Here is a 26995-nt window from a genome sequence, read left to right as displayed (position 1 = left end):
TATAAATTGATTCATCAACCATTATACCTAAATTGTATAAATGCAAAATTATGATTATAAGCATGCTTTCTTTTAGATTTTGAATTTTTATACTTTCTTATGTTCTTTCCTTTCTTCTTTTCTCCGTATTGGTACAGCCTGGATCATGTCCTCTCTGTTAACCATCCATATCCATATCTGCAGGCCAAAACAGAGCAAGAGCTCTGTGGGGAGAACCAAACAAGAATGAATACAGGGGCATGAATGAAGGGTGGTGGCTCTTGTTACTCCTCATGACTGTTCTGAAGTAGGATCACATTCCCCTGCCCTTCTGAGTGCCCACAACCTGTAAGTTTTCCATGAACATGGAAGGTACTTTGGCCAGTGGAATTTGAGTAGAGGTGGTATGTCACTTCCATACTGAAGTATTATTTTCTGTCCCACTAGCTGGAATGCAGATGTAATGACAGCACCTGAAGCGGCCATGTTAGACCAGAAGTAAGTAGCACAGGTGGAAGATATGACAAGAAAGAAGTGGACCCTCATCTCTGTGGAGAGACCTGCACTAACATCATATGAAGACAGTTTAAATGGTATTGTATTTAAGATAATGTTATTTAGGGTTTGATTACAGATGTTGAACCTGTAACCTAACACTCATAATAGAATAACTGATCTTTGTATTAGCCTTGTCTTGACATTAGGGTCTGAATGAGACAGTATCTACTGATGTATACTTAGAAGTGAGTCACGTGACAGCCCTGCCCTCTGGAAGCTGTGCTCTAGTGTGGGATTCAGAAACTGAAGAAAGAACAAAGCCACATGGCAGGACAGCTTCAAGATCCTGTAGAAAACCTTGGGAGGGGAACCTCAATCAGTCCTGATCTCAGGAGGTTGCTTGAAGCAGGGACCATCCTCTCAGTCTCCTCATAAATAGGCCATGGTGCCAAGTTTCATGTAAAAGTGAGTTATTTCAAATTCCTTCCAGAGTGTTTTCCCTTTTGATCCAGTGCTTAAGATATGCATTTGAGACCTGCTTTGGGAAAATCACAAATGCCCCAGGGCCAAAACTACTGAGCCTGAGTGACCTAGAGACTGATCTACATCAGGAGAAGCACAGGATTGAAAAGCCAGTGCACTGCAATTACAGAGGAGCACCTGCTCGCTGCAAATAGAGAAGTCCTGAGCAGCAATGAAGACCTACTGCAACCAAAACTTAAAAAAAAAAAAAAAAAACTCACAGAGAAACCAGTGAGGTCTCAGGGAAAGCAGGACATGAAAAAGAATGAAACTAGTCTGGGTCTGATATCATGCAAGTCATGGAGAGGGAAGCAAGAGCCTGTTTTCACAGGGAACTTGGGATGTAAGTTGTGCCTCAAACGTGCCCCAACCTAAGGCTAGGGAGCTGGGATTTCACTCTCCCACTAGCACCTCCCTCTCATCCTTCAACTAACACCCAGCTGGTGTCTCCAAGCCCTTGTATTAGATCCTACAAAGACAAATCAAAGGTGACACTAGAAGCAAAAGACACCAAACTGAGGAAAATATAACCTCAGAAAACGTCTAGATTTCTGCACTCATTCTGGCATCAGTTCAGTTCAGTTCAGTTCAGTTGCTCAGTCGTGTCCGACTCTTTGTGACCCTGAGAATCGCAGCACACCAGGCCACCCTGTCCATCACCAACTCCTGGAGTTCACCCATATCCAGCATCATATCTAAATCCTGCAGTCTAAATAAATCCATGGGTCTCTACATGTAAGCATTAAAAAAAGAAAAATCAGCTTTTAATCTATATAATAGTATAGTTGATTTAGAGCATCGTATTAATATTAGTTGTATGAGAAATTAATCAGCTTTTAATCTATATAGTAGTATAGTTGATTTACAGCATTGTATTAATATTTGTTGTATGAGAAATTAATTCCCTTATACATACACATGTATCCAGTCTTTCCATATAGGATATTACAGACTACTGAACAGAATTCCTGTGCAAACAGTAGGTCTTTGTTGACTATCTATTAAATAAAGAAGTATACATATATTAATCTGAAACTCTCAATTTATCCCTCTCCCACCTTTCCACATTAGTAACTATAATTATTGTTTTGATGGAGGAAAGTGTCTAGGCACTTTTTGGTTCAGGGTCTGTGCTTGTGAGAGTGGAGTAGCCAGGGAAAGCAAGCCTGAGACAGACTCATTTGAGAAGATGCTAAATGTTGAGAAGGACCTGGCCATGCAAAAAGCTGGGAGAAAAACATTCTAGATGTGAGAAATAGCCGCTGCTAAGGACCAATGTAACCAAGTTTAATGAATGGCTACTGTTCCACTCATCCTGTGCTTCAGTTGTGAGTTAGCAGCAATAAGCCATGCTAGCTTTCCCAAGAAGGGAGAACCTGGGTTATCACGAGGCTGAATATGCTCTGGACTCAGGGATGTGTCCATAAACTGGTTATCACCAGGAACATCAGGTGCCAGGGGCACCACCATTGCCTCTGACTATTTCCATGTACTTGTTTTCAGAAGTAGAAACGCCAAGGAAATGATAGAACAAAGAAACAAGTAATGCCTCTTGTTTTATCTTGCGCTGTGTGATTCCCATGGCCCTTTGACCACACTGCTCTCTGCCCAAAAACTCTTTTCTCTTTTGCTTCCTCAAAGGTGGCTTGTGAATAACATCAGCACCTGACTGTGAAGCCTGGTGGCTGGAACTCAACTCACAATCAGCTGGGACCCAGAGATGCCCAGCCTTATCCTGAGTTTCTGTCCTTTTTCTCCAACCAGATTTATAAAGCAAAGTCCCTAAAAATCATAAGAGTGATGGCAGTTCTCTCAAGGCCTTTGAATCTCCAAGGTCTATTTGGAGCATCAAAGAGAGAATATATTCCCCTGCATCCAGGCTAGTCTCAGACCTCAGCCTCCCTCAGCCAGGGGTTCCCTGAGGAAACATAAGACATTTATCTAAGTTGCCAGAAGGCTGAGAAGAGAAAGCTTCTCACTGTGAATCCAGGTTCATGTTATCCATTCACCCAAAGGTCTGTGTTGTCTGAATGAGGATAGGGAGCTCTGGGGATTCTGAGTTGGGAGTGAGTCAGTCACCACCTGCATGACGGCCTCCTAGGGTCACTACAGCTGGGACTCCCCACTGTGCCTGGAACCCAGAAGAAACAGCATGCAGTATTGCTTTCCTGCTGCTACAAGAAGGTAGGTCTGGTGACAAATTCAGAACCAGACTTGAGGGGCAACGGGAAAGGATTTCCATTCTGGTGCCTACAGATATCTGAGAGCTGCCCAACAGTGGATGCAGTGGAGTTTTCTCTCATCTTTCCCTTCTTGGAAGTCTCCTAGTCTGAGAACCAGAGTCCCTGGGTCCCAAGTCTTCACTAACGTACCTGCAGCTTTAGAGTGGGTCATACAACCCAGGGTTCAGTTTCCCACCTCTTGGATGAGGGAGACTGGACTTGCTCCAGAACACTTGTTCCAGGCTGAAGCTCAGTGCCAATCAGCGGGCAAGAGGCTCAAAGGTGCCTGTTACTGAGGATGCTGAGGCTGCCTCTGGTGGGCAGGGGGCTGTAACTGTCTGGTGATGTTTATGGGTCCTGGGATCAAAACTGGGAGTGGTAGACCACTTGGCACACAGCTGCTGTGACACCGACGACCTTAGAGGCCTTGCCTCCTGGAACTTACCATCATTTAGGTTCTGTGGGATGAGATCAGGTACCTAAAAGTCAGAAGTTACCCATGCGGACGTTTGTAGATTCTTCAGCAGAAACCCAAATTAGGCTGATGAATCATCTCTGATAAAAAACTCGGAGAACTCGATATGCCAGGACTCTTAGACAAATTTTGTAGTATTTTAAATACTATTTAAAGTAGGTCATCTTTTGGATGACCTGCCATTTGGTCTCTGGCTTGGGATGATACCCACAGTTAGAGTGGAATCCAAGGGCTCCTGGGTGAGGCTGTACCTCTCCCTGTGACTCAGTAGGAGTGAGTACAGCTCTCTCCCTTCCACATCTGGAGCAGGAATTCCAGCAGGAAGGATGTGACCTCCAAGATTAACTGGAAGACTCAGGTAGGTCTGGCCCTCAGGTGCACTATTCTTTTCCCAGTGCTTCTTCCTTCCCTCCTGTGTCCTGTGCAAGTTGCCCACCTCCTGGTTCTTGGGTTCTGAATTCCTCCTCCCTTCTCTTGCAAATATCCATGCAGTCCAACTTGTGGCTTCCTCTCTACCCAGGCCCGATCCCTCACATGCAGATGGCACGAAAGAAGGGAAAACCAAGGATGGGTGTGCCTAGTTCATTGTTTCTAAAAATGCCTGCATTCCTTCTGCTTCTAGACCCTGTTCTGAATCACTAACATCTCCAGCTAGATGACTCAGCTTAGCAGGGTAATGGAAATGCAGATAATGGGGGTGGGGGTGGTAAGTTTGTCAGGTGTGGGGGACGATTTTCAGATGAGAAGAGATGAGTTGGAGTAAGGAGCATGTGGTCCTCCAACCACTCATTCACTGGGGACCTTCCTGAATCTGCTATCTTGTACTCCTCAGGGTACCTCTAAGACAGAAATTTCAAAATGGACTTTCTATAAACTTACTACAAAATGATTTCAAACATAGCAAATATAATAAAGAAGAGTGTCATAAAGTCTATATTTTATCATTTTGGCGTGAATAAGTACAAAACTAACCTCTTAGTCCCACCGGTTGTCATTGACTGGAGACTATGCAACATCAAGGTGGTGGCCAATTAAGTTCCCAGTGGAGACATTTTTGACATGCATCAGTCTTTCTCTTCTTGCTATCTTCTCGCATGTGGTGGTTGACGGGAAAGAGGAAGAGGGAGAATAAGAGAGAAAAATAGGGAGAGGATAATCCCATCATGAGGAACCACCATCAAAAACCCATGTCAACCTGGGTACCTTCCAAACGCCTTACTTCCTAATACCATCACATTGGGAGTAAAGAGTGGACACAATTCAATCCATAGCAGCTATGCAGTTCTGTTTTTAAAACAAGACAGACACTCATTTCATTCTCTCTTTTACTTCTTATTCATTTTTCCTGAAGTATTTTAGGGACTAGACGAACAATTCACAAAATGTACATAATGAGTATTTGGGGTAAAATAATGGGATGTTAAAAAAAATGCACTTTGTTCTCAATAAAATTAACATCTAATATCCAGTCCATGTACAAATTTCCCTGATGCTCAAAAAGCAGTTTTCACAGTTTATTGGAAGAATGTAGTCATATTTTACACTTGGTTGTTCTCCTTTAAGATGAAATAACTGTTCCTCTCTCAATTTTAATGCCATTCATTTGTTCAGAAACTGGGTGGAAGCAGGGTGGATTGTCTTACAGAATGTCCCACTATTGGGTTTAGAGCAGGAGTCCACAATACCAGCACAGTGGGTCACGACCAGTACCAGTCCTTGGTCTATTAGGAACCAGACCTCTACAGAAGGAGGTGAGCTGCAGGCCAGTGAGTGAGGCTTCATCTGTATTATAGCACTCCCAATCACTCTCATCACTCCCAGAATCGACAGTCTAGCTTGTTTTCCTGGGACTGTTTGTAGTTACATAACCTATGCTTAATAGAAACAAAATAACATAAATATTGATGATTATTTTCCTTTATCAGCACTCAGAATGGTGAGTTGGTGCCCTAGCAATCTATCACAGAGTCAAATAAGTTGTTGCCTATTAACATTTGGACACACTTGGCCAGCTTAAAATTCAATATTAAAAAACTAAGATCATGGGATCCAGCCCCATCCTTCATGGTAAATAGAAGGAGAAAACATGGAAGCACTGACAGATTTCTTCATCTTAGCTTCCAAAACCACTGTGGATGGTGCCTGCAGCCATGAAATCAGAGGACGTTTGCTTCTTGGCAGGAAAGCTATGAGAAACATAAACAGTGTGTTGAGAAGCAGAAACATCATTCTGCCCAACAAACTGGTAGATGTTTGATCTTTTCATTTGGATTCTTAAACTTTCTGTCCAGTCCCCATTTGGCTTCAAAGTGCCTTAGCTTTCTGGTCCTTCACGATTCCCAAGATCATTTTGTGCATTTCTTTACACAGTCCTGAATTCAGCCGTCTCTTTAAGAATCCATGCATTGTTGGATGGGAAATGTATTTAGAAGATACATGCTAGACCTCAGAATAGTCACTGTTATCAAGTTGTCATTGATTGTAGGCTTTACATTGGTCAGAGTAGAAAGTACACATTTTCCTTTAAAAATAAAGTAAAAAGTAATATAAATAGTTGGTACAAACTTATGATTTCAGTTCTAGATTTAAGACAGCAGGGTTTGAATTAAACTTTTTTCCATTACCTGTGAACCTCTTTTTCTAGCCACTGAAAGGCTTACTTCAGAACATTAATTATTGCCTTGCTTTTACCTGTTAACATGCATATGATTCTGTCACAATTACAGAAGTTATGAGGAACAATTAGTTGTTGAATAAAGTTTCAGATTTCTTTCCTGATTTCTTTTGATTTTGTTTGGTTTTGTTTTGGATGGGCAGTATTTTTATTTTTCCTTAGAAGATATTCGACTCTGAATATAGTCATAATTCTGAATTTTAAAGCTACTTAAGTAATGTGTTCTTATGGGCAGCTAGTCACCAACCTGCTGCAATTAGATTTATCAGTCTCTTTGCTCTCATTTGCTCAGTTCAGTTCTGTCCTTTCAGTGGTGTCCGTCTCTTTGCAACACCATGGACTGCAGCATGCCAGGCTTCCCTATCCAACACCAACTCTCGGAGCTTACTCAAGCCCATGTCCATCGACTTGGTGATTCCATCCAACCATCTCATTCTGTCTTCCCCTTCTCTTCCTGACTTCAATCTTTCCTAACTTCAGGGTCTTTTCCAATGAGTCAGTTGTACCTATCAGGTCAGCAAATAATTGGAGCTTCAGCTTCAGCATCAGTCTTTCCAGTGAATATTCAGGACTGATTTTTTTTTAGGATGGACTGCCTGATCTCCTTGCAGTCCAAGGGACTCTCAAGAGTCTTCTCCAACACCATAGTTCAAAGGGCACATATGTGTGTTATTTGTCAGTGATGTCACATTCCCCCTGTTGGGATTTAACCACCAAAACTGAATTTAAACAACATGCAAAAATGAGGATTATGTCACAGTGCCCCATCTAAACACACCTGGCAAAAGGAGAGGCTCCTGTTGTATTCAAAGGACAGGCATGGATAAATCTCATGCAGGAATATGCACTGGAGGGTTGGCTGAGTCATTAAACACGATTGCCATTACTTTGGCTGCCACAGTAGTTTTGTCTTCTTTGATTGGGAAGACATTTCAAAATTATTTTTTGTACGTTTGGTTTGGCAGACAAAATTTTTCATAACATAAACCCTATGGGGAAATTATATCAGAAATATATCCATTTATCTTCAGCAGTAAAATTTTGTTGGCTTGTATGTCCCTGGTGATCTTTCTTTATAAATAGAAAGGAAACACACATGTTCAGTATGCATTCAGTCTCTTTTTAAATCAACAGAAATGAATTAAATTCCTCTCTGTCCCCACTGGACTCCCAACACTTGGTGAGAAATAAAAACCTGCAGAGACTGAAGGCTGATTCCAGCACATTGCTGTGGAGATTCTTCCCACTGTTTTTAGGGGAAACAATTAGTTGTTAACATTAAAATCAGTAGATTGTAGATAAATATCCAAACTTCCAATTCTCTTGAAAACATGGCCAAGTGGCCTGCTATCCAGCATGGGTGAAGTGGAGGAAAGGCTGCTTCCAGTGGTAAGGCCTGTGTGGGCCAGGGTTCAACATGGCAACCTAGTCCTAGTATCATATCTCCTGCCTCCGGGGGCCATGATTTTGTGAGAACTAGACTGCTACCTCTCTTAAGATAAAGACTACTTTTGTCTTCATCAACTTTTACTTTGAAGCCTTTAACCCAGAACCTAGCACACAGTTCTTCCTTGTACATTTGTTAGATGCTATAAAATATCTTGTGGATGCATATGACATTTCTTCCAATATTGAAACCATGCAATTGAAGTACTGCTCTGTCCTAAATCTTTGATGCAGTCTGGCATCATAGGCACCCTTGATGTCTCCCATTAACCCACTACCTAAAGCCAGTTGTATGTCCCTGGGCTGTCCCTGAAGTTTTCATTTTGCCATTTGACAACTTATCCTCCTAGGAATCTCCTCGCCAATGAAGACAGCAATGCATATCTCATGAAGTGGCTAGGAAGATGACATGAAACCACGAATGTCGAGCTTAGCCCTTAATATCCATTTTTATGATATTCTTAGCAGGATTTTCTCCAACTAGGCAAGGTTCTCCATCTTCTGAAATGTCCATGCAGATCAGTATGATTTTCCAGTCAACCTTCAAGGAAGAGATTACAGTTCAATTGTCTGTATTCTGTGAAGCTTCAAAATCCACTCGGCAAGGACACTGTGAAGTTAAAGATTTTATCGAGACCTTTGTGTTTTTTTCAGACCTATTATTGGCCTAAGGGCTACACTAGGGCATGTCAGAGCATATATATCACTAGGGCTCCCGATCACCACTACATGCTAAGAACCTGAACTTCCCTGAGTACTTGGAGCCAGGAAAGAAGCATGAAGTGGCTTGTGCTCCTCGACCTGGTGGCCTCAGATTACAGAGTCATGTAAGTGTGGAGACTGTAAGCCACATCATCTTCCTTTCTGTGATTTTTCTTTTCATCTGATTATTCTTCTACTCACAGGTTTAGAATGAAATGGAATATTTCCCTCACAATTTTAAAGTTCAGCCCTTAAATATTGATAAATACCTTGCTATAGGAACTGTGGGACCCAAGGTCTTGGTGTAGATTTGCATAGTTGCATAACTCTGGGGTCCAGTCATGTCATGACCTATTGAAATTGGAACTCCTTGCAAATATTCAGTGCACAGTCAATCAGAAGTAGGTGTGGTCCTGGGGAATAGCACTTTTCTAGGTTTTATTTAGCATGTTCTTTGTTCCCTCTCTACTTCCGTGTGTATATCTCTATGTCTGCATCTCTGTATCACTATTGTTTGTCTCTCCATCCCTTTGGAAGTCTCTGTGAGTGTATTTCTCTCTGTGGTGTTTTCTTTTAACTTTTCTTTTAATTTTCTACATTTCCTGAACTTGTGCCCTATCTCCTGGATTCTTTTAACTTTCCTTCTCTTTCAACTTGGAGAAAGATGGGGAGAGCTATTTATACACTGTTTTATATCTGACAAGCAGTGTGACCACAGCCAATTCACAAGCCTCTTGTATTTCAAATTCCTCCCTTGTAAAAGAGGATAAGAATCCCCCTTCTACCTCATTCCCTGAGCTTCTGTGAGAAGGGTACAGTGGCGTGGCAACAGCAAGGCTAGTGGTTGTCATTGTTGAGACTTCCTATTTATCAGGCACTTTATATCCATCACTTCACTTATCCCAAAGATATCCTATTTGAAGTGTTTGAATCATTACATTCCACCATTATACCAAAGGGAAGACTGAGACCACACATGGTCATATGGCTTACCCAACATTACAGAACAGAGTCTTTATTCAAAACTACGTCTTTGCCATGGAATATGCATAAAATTCTTATAATAAGGGGACTCATAAAAATGAGTAGAAAGTACACAGTGCCTTTAGTAAGACAGTTATACCTTAACACTGACAGCTAATTGTAGCATCTTTTTGTTTTCTTTCTCAAATGTTCAGTGAAAGAATATCTCTAAGGTATTCACCCCCTGAGGAACATCATGGATGTGAGTGTTTTGGGAGGATGCTAATCCACAGTGCCACCTGACGCTCTAGCCTAGCACTGGGGCTCATCTGGAGATGCCACGTGATATGTTGGGGTTGGGGCTCCTGCAGGAGGCAGAAACACTGGGCAAAAGGGGCCCCACACAGAGGAGAAGACAGTCTCATCTTCAACTGTTGGTTTTGGTGACTGGACCCAGAAATTACCAGGTGGCAGGGAAACATCCATTTCTGTGTCAAAGATGTGTCATTAGTTTGAGGGAGATTGTTCCTTCTGAGCAGAAGGCAATGACGACCCACTACAGTACTCTTGCCTGGAAAAACCCCAAAACGGAGAGGCCTGGTAGGCTGTAGTCCAAGGGGTCGCTAAGAGTCGGACACGACTGAGTGACTTCACTTTCACTTTTCGCTTTCCTGAATTGGAGAAGGAAATGGCAACCCACTCAAGTGTTCTTACCTGGAGAATTCCAGGGACAGTGGAGCATGGTGGGTTGCTGTTTATGGGGTTGCACAGAATCGGACATGACTGAAGCGACTTAGCAGCAGCAGCAGCTCCTTCTGAACTAAGGGAGTCAACTAGTTACAGATGAAGAATGAACCATCTCTTGTCAGAAGGTAGAACCAACTGCAAAGCAACCAGGTAGAGGAATTCAGTTTCCACAGATGCAAGAACCACAACAGGAAAAAGTTACTGAGCCCGTATTCTGTGTAAGGCCATAAGAATCTAACACAATGCTTACTGTTTTTAGATTAGAAAGGGGCTTATTTGTCTTCAAGAATGCCCGTGTCAGCCTGAGAGATAGGCAAACAGTAAATACATGTCAAATGAAAGTGTCACTTATGTGGTGTTGCTCGAATGTGGTCTGAGTTTAGAGTTAGTGCCTGGGGTTGATCAAGAAGGACCTCCTGGAGAAGGGGGTGCTAAGGCTGCGTTTGAAAAGACTACAAAATTTCCCAAATGAAGGCACCAGGACTTCCCTGGGTGTCCAATGTTCCTGGAGGTCCAGTGGTTATGCCTCTGTGCTTCCAGTGCAGGAGGTACCATTTCAACGCCTGGTCATAGAATCAATATCCTGCATATAATGTAGCACTGGGAAAAAAAAATCAAATGCAAGCACCTCTGTGATCAAAGGCTGTGAGCTTCACAGTGGTTGGAAAGTGATCTCAAGAGATATATGAACCCAGAGGAAGACATCAGTGTGGGAACAGACGGTAACCAGTTCTGCACTAACCCACTCCCTCCTTCTCCATGTAGATGCTCTACGTGGGTAACATCACCACTGGAACCCCCTCAGGAATTGCAGGTTATCTTTGACACAGGCTCATCTGACTTGTGTGTGCCCTCCCTCTTTTGACCCGACCAGCCTGTTGTGAGTACAGATACCCCGTACCCGGACCATCCTTCACTTGCCCTGCCACCTTGTTTCCACCCTTGGAACCTGATGACACTCATCTCTTGGGTCTGCAGCTACACAATTTAGATTCAGACATTACAAGTCCTCCACCTTCCAGCCTACACAAAAGACCTTCAGGATCACCTATGGATCTGGGAGCATGAAGGGATATCTTGCTTATGACAACATTTTGGGTAACGTGTAAAGAGAAGCTGGGTCAGGACTGGCTATGGAGTAACCCCTGCTTGAAAAACAGATGCAGGACCAATTGGCAGGACCCTTCCAGGCCTAACTGACATAGACATTGACCATCTTACCCACAGGATCCTGTCCCTGGGGAGGTAGTGCCTGCACTGACACATGAGCAAATGGATTAGCTAACCCAGGGAGTGGCTTGAGGTGTAGACTTGCAGCTCCTTTGCCCATGAGCAGTTCAAGATTAACTTTGCTGGGAGCAAGAAGACAGGAAAAAAGCATCCACTTTTATATTCACAGACTATATCAGCCATTTTCAGGTGATAACTGGTTTAATTTTGCAACAACCCCACAAAGCAGTTACTCCGATTAGCTCATGAGACATATGAGGAAACTGAGATCCAGACAGCAAGGGCATTGCTGAGAGCATACATGTGGCAAAGGGTGGAATTAGGCTGGCTTTTGTGGACTGAAGTTGCTGTGGGGTGTTTGGGGACAGGATAAAACTAATCTGGGGACCCTGGGGGCAGTCAAGAGCTTCAGGTATCCAGAGTCAGAAACTGGAGGCCTGAGAAGTCAAGGGGCCTGATAAATGAGTTCTCACTCTAGAGGACCCTTGAGAGTCTAATAAACCTATGGCCTGACTCCCCCAAAATACTTGAGTATTTCCCCTCTCTCTCTTTCTCTCTCATACATACTCACAAAAATATACACATATCCCCAAAAATGAATTCCCCAGGCAGTAATTTCATAGAACCCTGCAAGCAAGATTGTATTTTTGGCTTGTCTTCTTGGACAGATGCAGAATCTGCAGTATATTACAAAGAATACAGTCCATTCCTGTCATTAAGTCACAGTGATGCCAAAGAGAAGGCTATCTTGCTCCCAATTGTTTTGTCCATAAGGTGGCACCACTGCGACCTGGCCTGACTCCTGGTTGCCCCACCTGGACAGAAGCCACGAGGCCAATCTGACTCATTCAGGTGGTGTTTTTCAGAGGGGCAAATATTTTAAAATTCACACTCTCTCTCAAATGGAACCCAAATTCCCCTTCCACCTTGCTCTAACCGTCTGTGGGCAACCAAAGACAGAGCACAGCCTCAATTCTTCTCTGAAGATCTAATGGCAATGCAACCCAACCCAGTCCTAGCCACAGTTCATGTAACTGTACGTTGGAACACTCTTCTCTCCCACAGATTGGGGAGCTTGTAAGTACTGACCAGCCGTTCGGTCTAAGTGTGGCGGAATACGAGTTTGAGGACAGACGATTTGATGGTGTCTTGGGCTTGAACTATCCCAACATATCCTTCTCTGGGGCCATCCCCATCTTTGACAAGCTGAAGAATGAAGGTGCTATTTCTGAGCCTGTTTTTGCCTTCTACTTGAGCAAGTAAGTCTGAGATGGACAATTCCTTTCTCCGAATGTAAGATGCTTTCAGTTGCACAAAAATTATAGAACACTTGATAAAGCAGTATCCTAAGAGTAATATAACCAAGGATAACTATGGCCCCAGGGCCCTACCTGGCTTCACCACTGGCTTTTATAAATAAAATTTTATTGGAACACAACCCTACTCCTGGGCTCAAGACCAGTAACTTAGTCTACCTTGGTTAGTTATGAGGGAGGCTAATGGAAGGCAACAGGAAATAAGTTGGAGGAAAAAGCAATATGATTTGCTTATGAGTTTGATAAGGATGGAAGGAGAAGGATCGTGGATATCTTTCCTTCCTCATTAGCATTTAAACAGAGCCCAGGAACAGCTACCCCATTTTTGAAGTCAGTGAAAAATGAAAGTGTGGGACACAAAAGCGTGGGACTCCTCATTCAAGAAATATTAGGCATTTGAAGTCAGGGAGAGCAGAGGTGGGGTCCCTTCTGAGTGTGGGGCCCTTTGGACATTGTAGGTCACAGGCCAGTGGAGCCAACTCTGGGTGACACGAACCTCTGGGTCCAGCCCAGGTGGATCCAGGGTAATTCAAAAGGGAGATGGAGCAGGCATCCTAGGAAAAAACTTATTTAATTACAGATAGAGAGAGGTTAGAAACGGATAGTGTAGTAGGAAAATTAGTGGAGAAAAAGAGGCTGAATAACTTGGTTTACGTGGAATACCAATCACCACCTACGTAGGCCACAGGCGTCTTTCCATTCTCCCGAAGGAGAGGAGGCACTGAGGCCTCCCTGGTCCGATCTTAGAAGCCCAGGCAAAATTAGCAGGCTTGGTGAGTACTTACGTACCAGATGGGAATTCAGCCAGAAAAACGGGGAGCAAGAAAGAATGACATGGGGGAATCAGTCTTTCCAGAAACTGATCCCAGTTCTTTATTTTTCAGATTTGCTTATATACTTTTTGTTATACATAGGGATGAATACAGAGTCACGTGGGGGTCAGCAGACCTGACCCTTGTCACAATCAGGTGCTTCATATAAAATTATACAAAGGTCTTAGGGGGTTTACATCATCTTCTGGCCATGAGGCCTGCTGACATTTTACAGCACTTTCTGATAATGGTCAGTCAACCAGAAAACTTATTTTTTCTAGGGGTGATTTTTTAGTAAACCACACACCACCCTCCAAATAAAGTTGCATTCCTATAGGGTGAGGGTTTATTGGGTTACAATCAAGAAAGGAATTTACTTAGCCTAAGGTTTAACATGATTAATCTTAAAGGTTAATACTTCTTTCTCCTATATGCTAGTTATATTCATTATAAGGGCAGGGAATATGGAGATTTAGCAGCAAATATTGGCTCAACAAATGAAAAACCCTTCACCAATATAATTTCTAATCAATGTACTATACTATACTAATAATTTTCTAACTTCTCAAAAGAGTCTGTATTTAGGAAGTTTAAAGCGTCGTGTGCCTCTCACAGTTGGGAGGCTGTAAACAATCACATGTGGCCGGATGAACCTGTTCAGGTAGGCTAGAAAACCTTTAGAAGAGTTTTTAAGTTGAAACACTCTTGTCACACCCAAGAATTTTTATTAACTAGAGCTGCAAGTTAACTCCTTCTCCAAGAGAAATGGTGATGGGGGAGAGCCCCCTGTAAAGTCAGAGGTATAGGTGAGAGCATACAATAGACTCTGGTTTTGGGGGTAGATGCTCGGGAACATGGGGTTTCCTGAGGCTCGATCCTGCCTTTGCATATGCCGAGCCTCCTTCCTCATGACCTTTGCCAAAGGTGGAGTTCCTTATGCTGGCTCCCGGCATGAACCCACACCATTAGAAATCCCAGGCTTTGGTTTTCCTGAAAAATGACAAGATGGACAATGGGAAAGCAAAATACTTCTGCACCATGTCCTCTGATGGTGTCTGAGCATTCAGGTCGCTTAAGGTCCAGGGCATCTTCAGAAGACGTAGTAGGTGGAGCTCAGACAAGTGATTCAGCTTCTAACCTCCTCTGTGCCACTCATGAGACAGTAACAGACCTCAGTGTGGATCTCTATCTCTCTTAGACACTATTTCTGCATATGTACATGGGGACCTTTAGGGCCTTGATGGGTGGACAAGCACAGCTCTCAGACAGTGCTGTTGTTACTGTCCTCCAAAGATTCCCCACTCACTTCTCTGTACAGAGACAAGTGGGAGGGCAGTGTGGTGATGTTTGGTGGGGTGGACCACCGCTGCTACAAGGGAGAGCTCAACTGGGTACCATTGATCCAAGAGGGTGACTAGATTGTATGCATGGACCGGCAAGACTCTCCGTTTAAGGGTCAGCCAAAGTGATGCTCCCACTACTGTACGTGGACTCAGGCAAACACACACAAATGCATTCTCAGACACACAGTCACACAGACATACACCACCTTCAATGACAGAGACAGACAAACACGTGGAAACACACAAGCAGACACATATAAACATACACATTAACACATAAAAACATGCATAGCTAGTCAGAGAAACACAAGCACACACAGAGACACATGCAAACACACATACAAACAAAGACACAAGCACATAGATACACAAACAACCCATGCGTTATTAATCCCCAGGCCTTCTGAGCATGGCTCTGACCAGTGTCCTAAAAGGCACCAGAGAGTTCTTTGCAGCTGGGAGAATGCTGCACCCACTGCCCTTTGAGCTGGGGAGCATGATTAGAGGACTCCAAAGTGTGGTAAGCCGAGGATCAGGGAGAATTTCTCCAGCCTGAACAGAGTTATGATAAGATGACCAACTGTCCAGGGCTACCTAGGACATAGGAAGTTCTCAGTACAGATAAATGTCTGTTTAAAAACAGGGACAGTCCTGAGAAAATGGGGAAAACTGGTCTTCTTAGGGAGCAGCTACGCAGCAGTGAAGAGAGGTTGGCTGCAGTCTTAAGGCGTGAAAGCAACTAAAAAAAAGACACGCCAAGTTCTTGGGCACACAGTGGGACAGGGGCTATTACAGAGAATCAGGAAGGTGGGATCCAGGAGTGACCTGAGGACAAGAGGCATAATTGATAGGATTCTGTGTCATACCCTCAGACAAAAGCTGACCTGTCCTTTGGAGTTTCTGTGGGCTAGTCATGTATTTCCTGGCCAGGGTCTCAGGGTCTGAGCTAGTTGTAGGAGCAGTGCTGGGAGACACCCTCTCCCAGAGGAGCCCCTCTCTCCCACCACTGTGAGAATCTGCTGCCCCTGCGAATCTCCATCTTCACTCTGTGTGTGACCCGTTATTTGTTCCTCATCAGATACAGCTCTCTGGAGGTTTCTTATTGTTTTCTCAGTCTCATTCACTCATTGAACAGAAAAGCATTGGGCATCTACTGTGTGCCAGGCACTTTAGTGGGTCAAGGAGAATAAAATTCGCCCTCACATCTAAGAAGGCAGATGTACATGAAGTGACTTGCCCACATAGTGAATTGTGACTTTGGTACATGCTAGACGTGAAGAAGAAAAGGCACTGGCAACCCATTCCAGTACTCTTGCCTGGACAATCCCAGGGACAGCGGAACCTGGTGGGCTGCCCTTTATGAGTTCACACAGAATCGGACATGACTGAAGTGAGTTAGCAGCAGCAGTGGACATGAGGAAGGGTCTACAGAGAGTGACCAAGACAGGAGACTGATAAACACCGGGGGAGAGACTTCCCAAAAACAAAGTGGAGTGGAGCCTTCTAGGAAGGAAGACCAGCTCGTGTCAAGGTACAAAAGATCCTGGTGTATTCAAGTAATGCATTCGAGGATGTTAAGAAAGGTGCTGTGTCGAGAGCAAAGGAAAAGAGGGCAAGAGACAAAAGTCTATTTAGGAGACAGTCGGGAAGGGGACAAGTCTGGGGAGACTCACAGTGACCTTGATGCCCACTTTCTTCCTTTCTCTCTCAGCATCACCATGAAAAGAAAGGTTATTGCCTGTTCTGGAGGCAGCAAAGGCCATAGTTGACACCAGGGCAACATGCATCGAAGGCCTAAGAACAATGGCTGATAACATACAGAATCTCATCAGCGCCACGCCACGGGGTTCCAAGGTAAAGGGTCATGCCCCAGGGTCACTCCAAGTCTCCACACACAACAAGGATAACCAGGGCCAATCTCTCACCCTTTCTCTCTAATAGCACTACGTTTCATGTTCTAAGGTCAATACTCTGCCCTATATTATCTTCACCATCAATGGCATCAACTACCCACTGCCAGCTTGAGGCTACATTATCAAGGTGAGGGGACAATACTGAGGGTTGGTTCTCAAACTGGAGCTTGCAGGAACCCTTGGGCTGCTGCTGGGAGGCTGCGCCCTCTGGAGGCCATGTCAAACCATTACAGATGCTGCTGGGCCCTGTGGCTGGGCCAGTGCCTCCCACAGAACCAATCACTTGAGAGTAAAGGGCTGTGTGGGACACTGATCTTCCTGAAATAAATGCAGAGAGGCCACACCATATGGCATGGTGGGAGTCAAGGAGAGGGGAACACTAAGGTCGTCAGTCATCAAAGAGCTTCAATTCAATCTGAACCCTTAGGTGCATGAACATGAAACTCAGCACTAGCAGTCACTGAAATATGCCATTTACAAGGAGAATGGCTGGGGACAGTCCCAGTGTGATGTCCCAGCATAAGTTAACAGTCTCCCTTCTCTTCTCAAAGTTTTCCTGATTTGGATGATAAATTACATGGTCAGCCTAGTTCTCAGCTACATCTTCCCCTTGCTCCAGCCAGGTGCCTCCTTTGTGAGTTGGGGTACCCGACCCCTCTGTGGGGAGGATGGATGCCGATGTGAATAAAGGGTTCACTGTGACTGCTCAGCCCCGGCACTGGGTGGAGGCTTCATGTCAGCTCCCAGCATGAGTTCAGAGCAGGCTGATGGACTCAAAGAAGGCTTTGAGGAAGAGAGGGAATATCAGGAATTCTAAAAAGACAAACTCATTGAGACATATGGAGGGTTGCTTGGTTCTAGGCAAGACTGCACTAGATTCCATGCAAGTGGCATCCCAAGGTGCTCTGCACTGGAGCACTGGGGACTTACTAGGAGTGATGAGGTCTATGGACTGACCAGTGGGGATGGGGGATAAGAGTACTTTACCCAACCAAGCCTGGAGTGGCCAAAGAGAGTGAGTGTGGGCTAAAGGAGGCTTTGCAGGTTCCAGAGTTAAGTCTTCAATAAAGTGTTGTGAGCACTGCTCTATTTAAGATGAATAACCAACAACGAGTTGCTGTGTAGCACAGGGAACTCCACTCAGTTTTTATATGACAGCCTGCATGGGAGGGACATCTTTGGGACCAGGATACCCGGATACATACAGTTGAGTCCTTTGATTGTCCTCCTGAAACTCAGAATACTGTTAATCAGCTATACTCCAATACAAAATAAAAATTTTTAATAAAGTATGGATTGTGCGATGCAAGAGGAAAACCAGCATTCTCTTCAGAGACAACAAGGAGCAGGAATCAGAAGGAAAAAAAAACAGGGAGTGAGGAGAGCTATGGAAACACTTGTTCTTTTCGAAAAAATTATACTGAAGTGTGGCTAATTTTCAATGTTGCATTAAGTTTGCTGCACAGCAATGTGACTCAGTTATAAACATAAATTATATATATATATATTCTTTTTCATGGGATTTATCACTTAATATTGAATATAGTTCCTTATGCCCTACAGTAGGACTTTGTTGTTTTTCATTCCTCTGTTTCCCCAACTCCCAGTCCTCGCCTACCCCACAAGCTTGCTCATGGCACCTCATATCTTGACCCTCTCTGGTTTTGGATGAACTCTCATATACCCTGCTTCTGAGAAAACCCCTTGATATTTACCAAAAGAAGGAAATCATAGAAAATATTGTGTTGAGTCTGGATATTGGGAAGAGTCACCAGTAAGGGCTCATGCTGACTGGTGTGTGTCTCTGACTCCCCCAGGATTCTAGAGGCCACTGCTTTACCACCTTTCAAGAGAACACTGTGAGTTCATCTACAGAGAACTGGGTCCTAGGTGACGTCTTCCTGAGGCTGTATTTCTTGGTCTTTGATCAAGGAGATGACAGGATTGGCCTGGCACAGTGTAAATGCTTGGAGTGCTTCAGGAATCAGTAAGGATGCTCCTAACACACATTAACTCACACTTTGGGCACTGCTACCCAGGATGCTGGTGAACAGTGTTTGGTGGCCTGCTCACCCTATTCTCAGTAAAGAATAAAGGGTTTCACTCTTAATGGTGCTGAAACAAATGGTTGCCTCTGTTTGTGTCTGGGAGTGTAGAATCTAGAACCAAGTCTGAATCAAAATTGAGAGGAGCCCTACTCCAACTGGCTTCAAGGAAAAGGGAGACTCATTGAAATTATTCTGGGAATCCAGGACACAAGACTCAGAGCAAATGCAAAGATCTCAGTGACTGCCCCAAGAAATCAGAAGTCATCAGTTCTATCTTTCTCACCCTCGGTATTCCCCTTCCCACATCTTTGATGGTCTTAGCCTGACAACTTTCTTCCTTAAGCCTTCTACACCTAGTGAGGGAGTCTAAGCTACCTGTCCTAGGGTTTTTATCCTGAAGGCATCTCCTAGTAAGGAAAGAAGCTCGGAGCCATTAGAGTTCAAGGGTGTTCCCTGAATGGCCCACCTCAGTTCACATATACAGTCCTAGATCAGCCATCCTGGCACGGCCATGTGGTCCTATGATTGGCTTTACATGGTCATGGGACCTGACACAGCAGCACACATGATTATCAATTTCCTCCAGAACTACATGACTGAAGCTGGGGAGAGGCAGCCCCAAGAATGGCGACTGTGGGATGGTCTAGGCAGAGTGGAAGAGTTTGTGATGACCCACCAACTCCATCACCTCCTCATTCAGAGGAATTATAAGAGGTAATGAAATAGACTCTCTTCATCCCATCTCAGAAGATCGTATCACTGGGCATGTCCTCCAGGGGATTATAGGTGAGATACTTCATGCAAAGCTGGTTCCCTCTTGCTCCCACACCCCAGTCACGCTCTCTGCAACATATGCCTGCCCTGTCCTTTTCAGTCCCACTTGGTAAGTGGTGGCCTCAGTGGATCCCTGAGCCATATCCCTTCTCCAGGGCCCAGAATGCCCCTTCCTTGGTCTCCAAACTGCTGGGGAGAATGCAACGCATGTAGTGGGGGACCCAGTAACACAGAGCCTTCAGCCTTTCTGAGCTTCCTCCAGGGATGGAGCTGCAAACTATTTGCTTGGAGCTGCCATGGTAAGGCACCTTTGCAGTGGAAGCATACGTTCTTTCCACTTGGACCCCTCAGTGCATGCCTCAGCTAAGACAGCAGGGGTCAGAGGTTGATTTCCTTTCAGATTGACTGGTTTGATCTCCTTGCTTTATAAGGGACTCTCAAGAATCTTCTCAAGCACCACATTTCAAAAGTTCAATTCTTTGGCATTCACCCTTTCATATGGTCCAGATCACTGATCTGTACATGATTACTGGAAAAATCATAGCTTGAAAAGTCAGACCTCTGTAGCAAAGTGAGTCTCTGCTTTTTAACACACTGTGCAGGTTTTTCATAGCTTTTCTTTCTTCCAAGGAGGCAAGTGTCTTTTAATTTTGGGCTGCAATCAAGAAGAACTGTATGAAAAAGAGCTTCACGACATAGATAAACACGATGGCGTGATCTCTTACCTAGAGCCAGACATCCTAGAATGTGATGTCAAATGGGCCTTAGAAAGTATCACTACGAACAAAGTTAGTGGAGGTGATGTAATTCCAGTTGAGTTATTTCAAATCATGAAAGATGATGCTCTCAAAGTGCTGAACTCAATATGCCAGCAAATTTGGAAACTCAGCAGTGGCCACAGAACTGGAAAAGGTCAGTTTTCATTCCAATCCCAAAGAAAGGTAATGCCAAAGAATGCTCAAACTACCGCACAATTGCACACATATCACACGCTAGTAAAGTAATGCTCAAAATTCTCCAAGCCAGGCTTCAGCAATACGTGAACTGTGAACTTCCAGATGTTCAGGCTGGTTTTAGAAAAGGCAGAGGACTCAGAGATCAAATTGCCAACATTGGCTGGATCATTGAAAAAGCAAGAGAGTTCCATAAAAAATATCTATTTCTTTTTATTGACTATGACAAAGCCTTTGACTGTATGGGCCACAATAAACTGTGGAAATTTCTGAAAGAAATGGGAATACCATACCACCTGACCTGCCTCTGGAGAAACCTGTATGCAGGTCAGGAAACAGCAGTTAGAACTGGGTAAGGAACAACAGACTGGTTCCAAAAAGGAAAAGGAGTACGTCAAGAGTGTATATTGTCACCCTGTTTATTTAACTTATATGCAGAGTACATCATGAGATATGCTGCGCTGGAAGAAGCACAAGATGGAATCAAGATTTCCAGGAGAAATATCAATAACCTCAGATATGCAGATGACACCACCCTTATGGCAGAAAGTGAATAGGACCTAAAAAGACTCTTGATGTAAATGAAAGAGGAGAGTGAAAAAGTTGGCTTAAAGATCAATATTCAGAAAACAAAGATGATGGCATCTGGTCCCATCACTTCATGGGAAATAGAAGGAGAAACAGTGGAAACAGTGTCAGACTTTATTTTGGGGGGCTCCAAAATCACTGCAGATGGTGATTGCAGCCATGAAATTAAAAGACACTTACTCCTTGGAAGAAAAGTTATGACCAACCTAGAGAGCATATTGAAAAGCAGAGATATCACTTTGCCAACAAAGGTCCGTCTAGTCAAGGCTATGATTTTCCCAGTGGTCATGTATGGATGTGAGAGTTGGACTGTGAAGAAAGCTCAGCACCAAAGAATTGGTGATTTTGAACTGTGGTGTTGGAGAAGACTCCTGTGAGTTCCTGGGACTGCAAAGATATCCAACCAGTCCATTCTAAACGAGATAAGTCCTGGGTGTTCATTGGAAGGACTGATGCTAAAGCTGAAACTCCAATACTTTGGCCACCTCATGCAAAGAGTTGACTCACTGGAAAAGACCCTCATGCTGGGAGGGATTTAGGGCAGGTGGAGAACGGGATGACAGAGGATGAGATGGCTGGATGGCATCACCGACTCGATGGACATGAGTCTGAGTGAACTCTGGGAGTTGGTGACAGACCGTGAGGCCTGGCATGCTGTGATTCATGGGGTTTCAAAGAGTTGGACACAACTGAGCGACTGAGCTGAACTGATTCTGGGTTTGTTCTGGCATTTCACATACTTAGCTGTGTGACCTTGATCAAGTCCCTTAACCTCAGATTTCTCATCTGGAAAATGGGCAACATGATGATACTTTAACCCTTTAGATTGCATACATGCCTGCAAAGAGCAGGTGGCCCTGAGAGGGCTTTCTGGTCTCCTAAGTCTGGAACAAATACGAATTATTCTGCCACCTGGGTAGAAGGAAATCTTCTGTTTAGAGGTTATGCCTGCCATCCCCAGAGTTAAATACTGATTCAAGCCAAATGACATCTATTTTTGAACCATAACACAGAAGTCTGACTGAGCCAATGCTTTTGTTTTCTGGGGTCCCACAAGAGCTAATGATTATTGTCTCAGATTACTCCCTTCCTTAGCCTTACCAGTTAGCCTTTCCTTGCCAACTACTTCTAGCCTGAAATCAACTGCAAGGAGAGTTGTAAGGTCTCTTTTTAGTTTCCCACATCTCCAGCAAGGCAAACAATAGTTGTTATGGCTGCTCGTCATAGCAACAACTATGGCAACCTGCACAGTCCAATCTCAGCCTGTTAAATTAAACTGTCCCCATTTGGCCCCTCATGGTGAAAATACCTACAGTGGCCTTAGAAACCTGTCTATTCCTGCTGTTTATCAGAAAATATGTGTGACATGATCTAGTTTGCTTTCTCAAGTATGATTCCAACCATGCATTTAAGGAACCAGACATTTAGTCATCTAACTATCCAGAGGAGTTGACAAAAGCAAACCACCCATCGTTCATTTCTCGCTTACCTCAAAACAATATTGAAGTGATCTGCCACAACAATCTGATACATTGGCATGTACACTCTAGACGGGACAATTTTCCTCTGGATTCATTTTCCACCTAGTGCAGAATGTTTACCATGAGCCTGGCCTTGCAGGATCTGGACACCTGGTTTTTGCAGACTTAGCCCACTCCAGATCTCTTCCACATCCATCAGTAAAATCTAGAGAACAAACTCAGTCAAAGCTCCCACTTCTGCAGGAGATAGCTTTGTTTTTGTAGAATACAATATTTGGTAACACATTCAAAATTTTGTGCTCCTTTCCTTGGATTCAAGGACCTGTACCAGAGGATGGGAAGCTTCCCCTTCCACCTAAATATTTCTCTAGTCCCACCAGGGCCAGAGGATTCACTGGACCCTGTGTCCTCACTGGTATTGTTTAGTTGCTAACTCATGTCTGACACTTTGTGATTACATGTACGGCAGGAAAACAGGCTTCATTGTCTTTCACTATTTTGTGGAGTTTCCTCTAACTCATGTCCATTGAGTTGGTGACACCATCTCATCTTCTCATCCTTTTGATACCTCTCCTTCTGACAACAATATTTCCCAGCATCAGGGTCTCTTCCAATGAGCTGGCTCTTCACATCAGGTGGCATAAATGTTGGAACTTCATCTTCAGCATCAGTCTTTGCATTAAATATTGCTCTACCACTTCCAAAACAAAACTCATGTTTCCAATCACCTACCAATATTGAGCATTGATAAGGTTTAGTAGAACAGGGATATTGTGCCCTGGGAAATCCCAGCACTGCCACCCTTCCTTTCTCTTACTATTCTCTGAACCTGGAACAGAATTGCTTCCCTACAACTTCTCTTGCTTGAAAAGACCTACCAATCTATCATTGTCAGCTATCCAGGAACTGTTCCTTCCTCCTTCCCCAAAGACTTCTGCCTGCTTCTTGATTGTAATCTGTACATCAGTTCAGAAGAATTGCTATATCATGCTAACTTCTTGCTATGTCATGGGGTGCAGCACACCAGGCTTCCCTGTCCATCACCAACTTCCAGAGCTTGCTCAAACTCATGTTCATCAAGTTGGTGATGCCATCCAACAATTTCATCTTCTGTCTTCCCCTTTATCTCCTGCATTTAATCTTTCCCAGCATCAGGGTCTTTTCTAATAAGTTGGTTCTTCCCATCAGTGGCCAAAGTATTGGAGGTTGGGCTTCAGCATTGGCCCTTCAAATGAATATTCAGGACTTATTTCCTTTAGGGTGGACTGGTTGGATCTCCTTGCAGTCCAAGGGACTCTCAAGAGGCTTGTCCAATACCACAGCTTAAAAGCATCAATGCTTTGGTCCTCAGCTTTCTTTATGGTCCAACTCTCACATCCATCACAACTTCTGGCAAAACCATAGCTTTGACTATACAGACCTTTGCTTTTAAACAATGTCTCTGCTTTTTAGTATGCTGTCTAAGTTTTTCATAGATTTATCTTCCAAGTATCAGTGTCTCTTTTTTCACAGCTGCAGTCACTATCTCCAGTGATTTTGGAGCCCAGGAAAATTTGTCACTGTTTTCATTGTTTCTCCATGTATTTGCCATGAAGTAATGGGATGGGATGCCATAATCTTTGACCTTGTGATCTGTACATACCATATGAAGACCATCCCTAAGAAGAAGAAATGCAAAAGTTTGTCTGAGAATGCCTTACAAATAACTTACAGAAGAACAGACGCAGGGTGGAAAGGAAAAAAGAAAGACATACCCATATGAATGCAAAGTGCCAAAGAATAGCAAGGAGAGATTTTTAAAAAGCCTTCCTAAGTTATCAGTGCAAAGAAATAGAGGAAAACAACAGAATGGCAAAGACCAGAGATCTCTTCAAGAAAATTAGAGATAGGGAGGAAACATTTCATGCAAAGGTGGGCACAATAAAGGACAGAAATGATTAAGAAGAGGTTGAAAGAATACATAGAACTGTACAAAAGAGACATTAATGACCCAGATAACCCCAATAGTGTGATCACTCACCTGGAGCTAGACATCCTGAGATGCACATCAAGTGGGCCTTCAGAAGTATCACTAGGAGAAAGCAAGTGGAGGTGATGGAATTGCAGTTGATCTATTTCAGATTTTAAAGATGATCCTGTTAAACTGCTGTACTCAGTATACTAGCAAATTTGGAAGGTCGTATTCATTCCAATCCAAAAGAAAGGCGATTTCAGAGAATGTACATCTCCCACACATTTGCACTCATCTCACATGCTACCAAAGTAATTTCTCCAAGCAAGTCTTCAACAGTACAGGTACTGTGAAATTCCACATGTCCAAGCTGGATTGAAAAAAGGCAGAGGAACCAGAGATCAAACTGACAACATCTGCCAGTTCATAGAAAAAAACAAGAGAATTGCAGAAAAACACCTACCTCTGCTTCATCAAATTTGCAAAAACCTTTGACAGTGTGGGTTACAACAAACTGTGCAAAACTTACAGAGATTGGAATACCAGACTATCTTATCTGCCTCCTGAGAAATCTGTATGCAGGTCAAGAAGCAACAGCGAGAACTGAAGATGGAACAACAGACTGGTTCCAAATCAGGAAAGGAGTATGTCAAGGCTGTGTATTGTCACCCTGATTACTTAACTTATATGCAGAGTACCTCATGAGAAATGCCCAACTGGATGAAGCAAAAACTGGAATGAAGATATCCGGGAGAAATATCAATAACTGCACATAATCAGATGACACCACCCTCATGGCAGAAAGTGAAGAGGAACTAAAGAGCCTCTTGATGAAAGTGAAAGAGGAGAGTGAAATATCTGGCTCAAACTCCCCATTCAGAAAATGAATATCATGACATTTGGTCCCATCACTTCATGGCAAATAGATGGGGAAACAATGGAAACAGTGAGAGACTTCATGACTTCATTTTGGGGGGCTCCAAAATCACTGCAGAAGATGACTGCAGTCATGAAATTAAAGATGCTTGCTTGTTTGAAGGAAAGCTATAACAAACCTAGACAGCATTTTTAAAAGCAATGACATTACTTTGCTAAAAGAGTTAAGTATAACCAAAGCTCTGATTTTTCCTGTTGTCATGTATGGATGTGACAGCTGCACCATAAGGAGTGGTGAGCGATGAAGCATTGATGTTTTTGAACTGTGGTGTTGGACAAGACTCTTGAGAGACATTTGGACTGCAAGGATATCCATCCAGTCAATGCTACAGGAAATCAATCCTGAATATCCAATGTAAACACTGAATCTGAACCTGAAGCTCCAATACTTTGGCCAACTGTTGTAAAGAACAGACTATTAGGAAAGACTCTGTTGCTGGGAAAGATTGAAGGCAGGCAGAGAAGAGGATGACAGAGGATGAGATGGTTGGATGGCATCACTGACTTGATGGACATGAGTTTGAGCAAGCTTCTTAAGTTGGTGAAGGACAGGGAGGCCTGGCGTGCTGCAGTTCGTGGGGTTACAAAGAGTTGGACAGGACTGAGTGATTGAACTGAATTGAACAGACCCCATAGCAAATACTATTTGTAATTGGCATGTTTCCCCAGCAAGAGTGGGGCTCCCAAGGCCCCAACAATTATCCCCAATCAAGTCTGCACCCATGCACAGAAGTCAGTGTCTAGCATTCACAAGGCATTTGGTGAGTTCTGATTCCAGGGAGACCTCCATTTTGGTAGACATAGAGGAACAAAGGACACATTTATCCTCTTGTCTCAAAAAACTCCAAAATAGATAAATGAAAGAGTAGTTTTTTACATCAAACATCTGGCAGCAAAAATGGATTCCTGGGGTGGAGGGGAGCCAGCAAGGTGAGTTCTACAATTGCTCCAACTCTAGAAATAGTTTCCAACACATACATGGAAGGGGTATCTAGGCAGAGACAAACAGTCTCCCCAAAAATAGAGATTTGAGACTCTAGATAATTAAGAGTTCACAGGAGAAAGCTACATAGATAGAACTGTGGGAAGGTACAGGTGATACCCCTCCAGTTTTCAGTGGAGAGTTGATAGTAATGGTAAGAATTATAGGGAACAACCCTTGAGCCTCAAATTGAGCCAAGTCTAATTGTGTCCTTACCCACCAGAGTGGAAATGATTCATAATTCCCATGACATCAGTAGGACCTTGAAGACAATATTGCCTTGCTAGTGTGGAATAATAAACCTGGTCTAAAGTCTGGTCTCATCTCAGCTTAAAAAACTGAACAGCAAGCCTTCAAAAAGTACAACTGTTTCCAAGAAATTAACAATGTTTGCAGAGTGCCAAGAATAATTTATAATAATTAAAAAACATCCAGCATCC

At 43.6% G+C, this 26995-nt stretch overlaps 1 pseudogene; it reads left to right on the top strand.

Annotated features, from left to right (window-relative positions):
• Positions 1 to 463: 463 nt before the first annotated feature.
• LOC120874071 overlaps positions 464 to 26995 on the top strand; it is a 58561-nt pseudogene continuing 32029 nt past the window's right edge.

This window comes from Oryx dammah, unplaced genomic scaffold (genome assembly GCF_014754425.2).
Source record: "Oryx dammah isolate SB20612 unplaced genomic scaffold, SCBI_Odam_1.1 HiC_scaffold_15, whole genome shotgun sequence".
Lineage (NCBI taxonomy): Eukaryota > Metazoa > Chordata > Mammalia > Artiodactyla > Bovidae > Oryx > Oryx dammah.
This window is presented reverse-complemented; position numbering and strand designations above follow the sequence as displayed.